The sequence below is a fragment of the Tachypleus tridentatus genome, chromosome 13 (genome assembly GCF_004210375.1).
Source record: "Tachypleus tridentatus isolate NWPU-2018 chromosome 13, ASM421037v1, whole genome shotgun sequence".
NCBI classification, from domain to species: Eukaryota; Metazoa; Arthropoda; class Merostomata; order Xiphosura; family Limulidae; genus Tachypleus; species Tachypleus tridentatus.
In genome coordinates this window covers 64554933-64563743 of record NC_134837.1, presented here as the reverse complement: position 1 = coordinate 64563743, position 8811 = coordinate 64554933, and positions in this window count along the sequence as shown.

Sequence of the window (8811 nt, the reverse complement as noted above, 5' to 3'; positions counted from 1 at the left end):
ATTAACACAATCGTAATTCATTTATGAGTTCGAAATAAAGAACATTGTTTCAAAATATTAATTTTTTTTTAGGTCTATATCTGCTGAATAATCATAGATGTGTCTATTATCATAATCTTCCTTACAATATATAACAGACTGGAGTATAGTTAGATCTGGTAAAAAAAAAAAGTTTAATCCTTCAATCCGAAAATTTCCAATTCAAATATAACTGAATTCGTTTTTACATTACACATTCATTTTTCTTTCAAAGTGCTTATTGTTTGGGGTACACGTTGATGGTTACAAACACTTATTGGCATGTCCACTGTTGCTTGTCAGTTCATCAGAAACGAAACCTTTGTGTCATTTACGGTAATCAATAGGATTATTAACAGAACCTTGAGACACGAAGCTCAGTCCACTGACTGATGGAAAACCTCTGATAACGCCTAAAAATTACCACGAGAATGACAGGAAATTTATTTTGGCCTGATAACTGTCTCATAACTAAAGTAAAACTTAAAGAAACAGTCTGGACGTGAACCGACACGCAAAGACTACATCATTAATGAAAACAAAAAAGGATGTATTACCTCCAACCATTCAGAAGAGACGGAAACCTATGGCTGCAGCGAAAATATACGATGAAAAGTAGGTGACTTGAATATTGCATCAAAATGTTTCTACTAAATATTCTTAAGGCACTCGTATAAGCTACACGTGTGAAAATGTCAGTATAAGAAACAGCTTCTTTATCTATTCTATTTTTCATTCGGGTCGACTGACACGTAAAAGGAAAAATAAGATATTATTAATGGCAGTGGGAAAGTATGAGCTTCCCCACTTGTTCTTTCTTTTATTTTATTTTTTGCAAAACATTCTTTAAGTTGTACACAAGTGTCTTTCGCAATTTTAATACTTAGATAAGCAGGAAATCCATAAATGTCGACGGAAGTTTCCTTTAATTGAATGATGTGTATTTGTGAGAACTGTCCGATGTCGCCCCTTTCCCCAGTGGCACAGCGGAATGTCTACGGACTCATACTGCTAGAAATAGGGTTTTGATACCTGTGGTGGGCAGAGCACAGATAGCCGATTGTGAAGCTTTGTGTTTAATTCCAAATAAACAAATAAACTTGCCTGATGTCTTTATGTTAATAAATCTGTCAAACCGATCAAATATGAAATACCATTAGAACTTCAATGGCACAACGGCATGCCTGCGGACTTAAACGCTAGAAACCAGGTTTCGGTAACCATGGTGGGCATAGCACAGAGAGCCTCTTCAGCCAATTGAAAACACAATATGAAAAATTGTTTCCATAATAACTTATCATTTTATATTAGTAATAAAACCTCCAAAAAATGACAGATTTATGAAAAGATTATAATATATAACTTAGAAAATTACCATTTTAAAGTCCTTGAATTCAGTAACTATCCTAACTGTTGCCATTTATTGCATGTTGAAATAGGACCAGTAGTTAAAGTTTATATGTATATATATAACACAAAAAACAGGGTTTAGATACTCGTGCTAAACACAATATAGATAATGTGTCATGTAGCCTTGTTCTTAACGGCAAACAAAGTCGGTTATTACAAATGTTTCTTACAACTATTATTCTCTTTCTTCATCTGTAATCTTAAAAATGATGAAAAAAAGAAAGACTGACGTATTATAAATGAAGTAGTTTCTGGTTGTGGATTTATTTATGCATATAATAAAATACATCAGTGTACGAGTTCTTAACTAAGAAGATGATTGTCTGAAAACAGAAGTAAAATTATTCTCTTTTGTTTGAAATTCCTCAAAGGTTATGTTTTAACAGACGATAATTAATTTAAACTAGTTTTAAAATAATAATCCGGAAAATTATCTGATAAGCAATTATCTTATTGTAAACGCTATGCTGTTGAAAAAAGTGGCTACTTAATTTTTAAGAATTGTATGTTTATAGATGTCACTACTTTTCACAAAAAAAACACACCAAAAAACACCAAACAATACGAAACAAAAATGGAAGAAACATATGTGATTACACACCGGCATTTTTCAGATGCGTAACAATTCTTCCAAAGCAGAACTTGTTCGTCAGTGAATACACGCCACCTATTTATCAGTTTATCATACAAAAGATGAAACCTTGACAATCAAATGAAGCATTTTAAAAAAGGCTTAGCTATAATCTCCTTGATGTGTAAAGTAAAACCTTATTAAAAATGGTTTACCTATTACTTTCTCGACGTGTCTAAAATAGAGCATTATGAAAAAGGCTTAGTTACACATGATCTCCTTGGTGTGTTTAATTAAAGCATTATGAAAGAGACTTAATCCTGATATCCTCAATCTTTGTTAGTTTTGGAATTTCGCGCAAAACTACACGAGGACTATCTGCGCTAGCCGTCCCAAATTTAGCAGTGTAAGACTAGAGGGCAGGCAGCTAGTCATCACCACCCACTACCAAGTCTTGGGCTACTCTTTACCAACGAATAGTGGAATTGACCGTCATATTATAACTCCCCCACGGCTAAAAGGGGGAGCATGATTGGTGTGATGGTGATTCGAACCCGCGAACCTCGGCTTACGAGTCGAACGCCTTAAACCACCTGGCCATGCCGGGCTTATCCTCAATGTGTCTAAAGTGGAGCATTATGAAAAAGGCTTAGCTATAATCTCCATATGTCTAAAGAGGGCATTAAGAAAAAGGCTTATTATATTCTATATGTGTATAAAAGCTTAACTAACCATCACCGTCGTTGTCAATGGTAGATGTGGTAGTAGCCTAAAGAAACGTATTATATTTTAGGATTTTGTGCAAAGCTACACGTGCTTTTTTTTTTCTTATTGCTCTAGCCATCCATAATTTTGAACTGATAGACTTGAGGGAAGGAAGTTAGTCATTTCCTATTCTTGTCTTCCCTGTCACCGGTGATACTCGCCCTTTTAGCCATTAAGACGTTATAATATGACGTCAATCTCACTTTTCATTAATAAAATATTAACCTAAAAATTTGTTGGTAAGAGATGTTGACCAGCTGTCTTTTTTCTAGTCTGTCACTGCTAAATTAGAAACAGCTAGCGCAGATAGCTCTCGCGTAGCTTTATGTAACTTCAAAACAAAACAAACGAAACCCTTGTCTGATCGAATAATGGAGTTTGGCTGTCATTCCTATAGCGTATCTGTGATCCCTAATTGCGGAGTACTTTTTTGCGTCAGTGGAACAGATTCGGTAGAGCTAGTATATTAACCAATAGGTCACGGCATGTTCAAGTAGTTGAACATAAATAAACTGCAGAATGTGTGTTCCTATACTACTATTGTCGGGACCCGACATTGACAGGTGGTTAAGGCGCTCGACTCGTAATCCGAGTGTCGCGGGTTTGAATCCCTGTCACACCAAACATGCCCGCCCTTTCATTCGTGGGGGCGTTATAATGTGACAGTCAATCCCACTTTTCGTTGGTAAAAGAGTAGCCTAAGAACTGGCCGTGGGTGGTGATGACTAGCTGCTTTCCCTCTGCTAAATTAGGGGCAGCTAGTGCAGATAGCTCTCGTGTAGCTTTGCGCGAAATTAAAACAAACAAACAATACTATCGGAGAGATAATGTCAACATTTTAATGAATTAAATAAGTATACTCTTAAATAATATTTTATTCTATTTCTACCATATTGTATTTTTTATAGTCTTCTTTTATCAGGCCTTTTTCGTGACGTACATATATCGCAATTTTGTCATTAGTCATAAAAACGTGATAGACATTGAAATATACTTGAATGTGTGGAGCACCGACGATTGGGGATACTTTATCAGCTACTTAACTGTGACCATTGAATTTAAAAGTGAAATAAAGACTTTTCATGGTAGTTGTACACATGATAGTGGAACAAAGAGTTCAGGGGCCCGGATAAAGAAATTATCGGCCCCTTTTTTCAGAAGAAAAACAGACCAGACCCTGAGACATGACCTTGTTTGCCCCGTGCTAGTTCCGCCTATCGTTCTACACAGGTCTTTACTCCTCATTCAAAGTGGCACTTCGCTACCGTTTCAAGATTTGGGAGCTCATAGCCTCAGTTCCACCGCCTGTACGTAATGTAACAACAAATTTGTTGGAAGCTAATAGTGTTCACGGTCGTTCTCATTATCAAATAGCAACTTCAGTTAGCTACTTTCATTTGTACACATCTTGGTAACCAAAAAGTAAAATTTGTAGAAGTTCTGTGAATTGTTTGTAACCTTACTTCTCTATCGGCTTATTTGTCTGCTTTGTTTGTAATCAAGCACAAAGCTGTATACCTATGCTCAACCCACTACGATTTCTAGCGGCAGTAGAAAATGATGAATAAAGATCCAGTGTAAGATATATGTAGACAACAGAGGCCGGCCAAAGCTTTACTGGAGCCAATTCGTGGATTCATAAAAATACGAAATCCGTAAATATTTGGAAAGACACAGAAAATCGAAAATTGTAACATAGCATTTATTAAGTTACAAAGTTGCAGTTATGCTGTTTTATCTCTTACGATAGTAGAAGACATTTAGCTTGCAATTCCGTTTCAAAACTTTGCTGTAATTGTTTCGGTGAATTAATTCACTACCGGTGTGGGAAGAAATCTTGCTTATCAATATAAATATACATAAATATATATATACATAGACATGCACAGTATGGTTTTAGCACTCAAATATATAAACTTTAAGCAATGGCCCAGCATAGTCAAGTGATTAGAGCGTTCAACTCTTAATCCGAGGGTCGCGGGCCTCGAATCTCCGTCATACCAAACATGCTCGCCTTTTCAGACGTGGGGACGTTATAAGTTGAGGGTCAATCCCACTATTCGTTGGCGAAAGAGTAGCCCAAGAGTTGGCGGTTAATGGTGATGACTATCTGCTTTCCCTCTAGTCTTAAACTGCTAAAACAGGAACGAAATTCAAAGACAAACTGTGAGCACAAGAACCGGATTTATTGTTATCATTTGAACATAACAGACGTTAATGTTTTAAAGTCTCGCGAGTAACATTTTGTTCCTTACACTGATATACTCAAATAAGATATAATTTGCTCATTTAGAATATTTTACAGACATTTTTTAATGTAAATGTACACTTGCGCATAGGAAGGAGGTACAGCTGGTGTAATCGTACTTCCTAAAGCCTCAGATAAAAAGAAATTACAGTGAAAATTGTTCACACAAAAAGAACATCCGGAAAAGATGAAAAGCAAGTACCATTATGGATTCACCATTCATTTTATCTTTCCTCCAAAACTAGAATTTCCCTTATAGACATATATATATGATCCCTAATACACATACACTTTATTTTACAATTCCTTATACACATACAACTTATTTTACAATCCCTAATATAAATACATATTATTTTACACTCCCTAGGACACATACACACTATTTTACAATCCCTGATACACATATACTTTATTGTACAATCTCCAATACACATACGCCTCATTTACAGTTTATAACATGTCTACACTTTATTTTAAGGTCCCTAATACAAATACACTTTATTTTTTAGATGTTTCAAAAAAATTTCAATTAGAAGTTTTCAACACAGGTACTTAAATACAAAAGTGATAGATCTGTGTATTGTCCACATTTTAATAATGTGGTTATCTTATTTTAAATACTATTGCGCTAGCCGTCCCTAATTTAGCAGTGTAAGACTAGAGGGAAGGCAGCTAGTCATCACCACCCACCGCCTACTCTTGGGATACTCTTTTACCAACGAATAGTGTGAGTGACCGTCACATTATAACGCCCCCACGGCTGAAAGGGCGAGCATGTTTGGTGCGACCGGGATTCGAACCCGTGACTCTCGGATTACGAGTCGAACGCCTTAAAACGCTTGACCATGCCGAGCCGTGAAACTCTTTCGACAGGATTAGAGAAAATTAATTTTTTTTTTTTCGTTTTTACAGTTGTATTACCTGTATTTTTGCCCGCCAGTAATACCAAGAGTGGGGAGCGAGTATACCGGTTAGATTTTATTATTACCAGCCTACCCTCAAATTGAAATTCTTTAGGTAGGATTAGAATAAATTAATTTTATAATTTGTTATCTTCTTTTTCCACAATTTATTACACATATTTTTGTGTGCCAGCAATCCAAGTCTGGGGCGTGCATATACCCGATTCGATGTTATTACTCATCAATATTTTTACTACTCCACCCTCAAACTGAAATTGTTTCAGGCAGGATTAGAGTAAATTAATCTATGAGACCTTGGGCTCGATCAAATGCATCAATCTAAACGGTTTAACCTCCCTAGTCCAAACTTGTAATTAGATCTCAAATCGGTCAAGAGATAATGGAGATATAAGCTAAAATTTGTACTTGAAAAACACACACACTCACAGCCGTTATGCCGCTGCTACAACAAACACGTTTTTAATAAACAGTTTGTTTGTTTGTTCTTGAATTTTGCGCAAAGCTACACGATGGCTACCTGCGCTAGCCGTCCCTAATTTAGCAGTGTAAGACTAGAAAGAAGGCAACTAGTCATCACCACCCACCGCCTACTCTTGGGGCTACTCTTTTACTAACGAATAGGGGGATTGACCGTCACATTATAACGTTCCCACGGCTAAAAAGGGGAGGCGTGTTTGGTGTGACGTGGAGTCGAACGCCTTAACCCAGCTGGTCATGCCGGGCCGATACGGATAGAATATTAAAACATTGAAAATACGCCTAACTAGGGAAATTTATCTTGAACGGAATATCCATTATTATGAATAGCAATAAAATGAAAATTATAAATTTGATTTCTCGTTATTGAGTATATGTATAAAAAGTAAAACAAATCACTGTTTAAGTAAGCTGTTTTTTCCTTAAGTTGAAGTGAGGTTTTACTGTTATCAGATATGACTACTCAAACATTTTCATTTGGTCGTAAGTACAAGATGTATAAGTTAACGAACTCAAGTTCCACTGCATCCAAACTGATGGCTTTTGATGGTAAATCTTCCAAACAATGCCTCATTTAAAGCTAAAGAAAATGTAAGTATATCAGTGATAGGTTTGGTCTGTTATGAATTCATTTCGGGCAAAGCTAAACGAGGACTATCTGCGCTAATAGACGTTCCTAATTTTGCAATGGTGGACTAGAAGGAAGGCAGCTATTTATCACCACCTACCGCCAACTCTTGAGTTATTTTTTTTCCCAAAGAATAGTGGGATTGACCGTAACTTTATAACGTTCACACGGCTGAAAGCGCGAGCATGTTCGGTGTGATGGGGATTCAAGCCCTCGACCATCAGATTACAAATCGAGCGCTATAGTATAAATCAATATATATTGTAATTTATTAACGAAACGTATTTCTATTGTACTGTCGAACAAAAAAGTTTGTTTATTTTACGGCAAAAATACACCAGGTTTTTTTTTTTCCACCACGGGGAATCGAACCTATGATTTTAGCCTCTGAAATCCATAGATTTATCGCTATTCCGCTAGAAGATAACAAGAAGAAAGTTTTATAAATTGTGGAAAGTTTAACTAAAAATATTTAAAATTTTCGAAACCACAGTGCTTGAGTTAAAAATAAAACGAAACTTAGAGTACATTATAAAAAGTAGGAAATGTTTATTTCAAATTAAATGAGAAAAAGTTTATTTGTTTTTGTTTTTTATCTGCTATAGAGGCAGAAATGAGTAAACTATATATATATATATAGGCTAATAACCAACCTGTATTTATTTATTTACCCTTATATATATATTTGGAAACTATTCACTGAAATGCTACTTTTTCTTGATTTAGTTTATTTTGGATTTCGCTCAAAACTGCACAACGGCTATCTGCACTAGCTGTCTCTAATTTAGAAGTATTAGACCAGAGGGAAGTCAGCACCGTCTGACACCAACTTCTGAGCTACTCGTTTATCAACGAATAGAAGAACTGATCATCTCACTATAATCCAACCCCCCGGTACATGGCTGAAAGAGCATGTTCGGTGTGACGGGGATTCGAATCCACGATTCACATATTGAGAGTCGTGCGTCCTAATCTCCAGGATATTTTAGGACTAGCCACTAGGAATTGCTAGACCTAACCTTCATGCCATGCTAGGCCTAACTACCAGGCTCACTGTTCTTTCTTTCTAAAAGTGTGATATAGAAACGTACGAAACCTGAAGTGTAAGTGAATTTTTTCTCTCATTTTATAACGTTTTAATATTCTAATTATTCAAAATTAGTTTAAAAAGTAACTATTTTTAAAGAGGAATACCATCTTAAAAATTAAATTACTGAATTATGGACCTGTTTGAATGATTCATTGTAAGTGACCTTTACCCTGTCACTATTTACCAAATATTACAGAAATTAGAAAGCTGCATTTCAGTCTGTCCAGTGATTTTATTATACGTTTACTTTTAATTTTTTTAGGAACTGTTATTAGTTGATGTACCTATTCAATGCACGGAAGAGGTATAGGGTCCTAAGGGGTTACATTGGAAAAATAATCAAACTCTAACACTAACTCCTTTAAGTCGCTCCCCGGTGAAACCCTAAGAATACATGGCAGGTTTGGTAACAGTCGGTCCAGAGGTTCGACAGTTCTAAATAAACAAATACATAAGCTTTTGTCAAGTAAAGATTTAGCTAAATGTTTGTGTTTTTTTTTTTTTCATTTCAACTTCAGCTTTTGAAAACAAGTATCATAGTACAATATAACAATATACCCTACCACAAATAATTTTATTTAACTTTTGAGGAATGTTGAGAATTTAAGTAGATATAATTCTTTTTTTTTCTCATTATAATTAATGGACATTTTGTAACAAGATACAGTTCTTGATGAA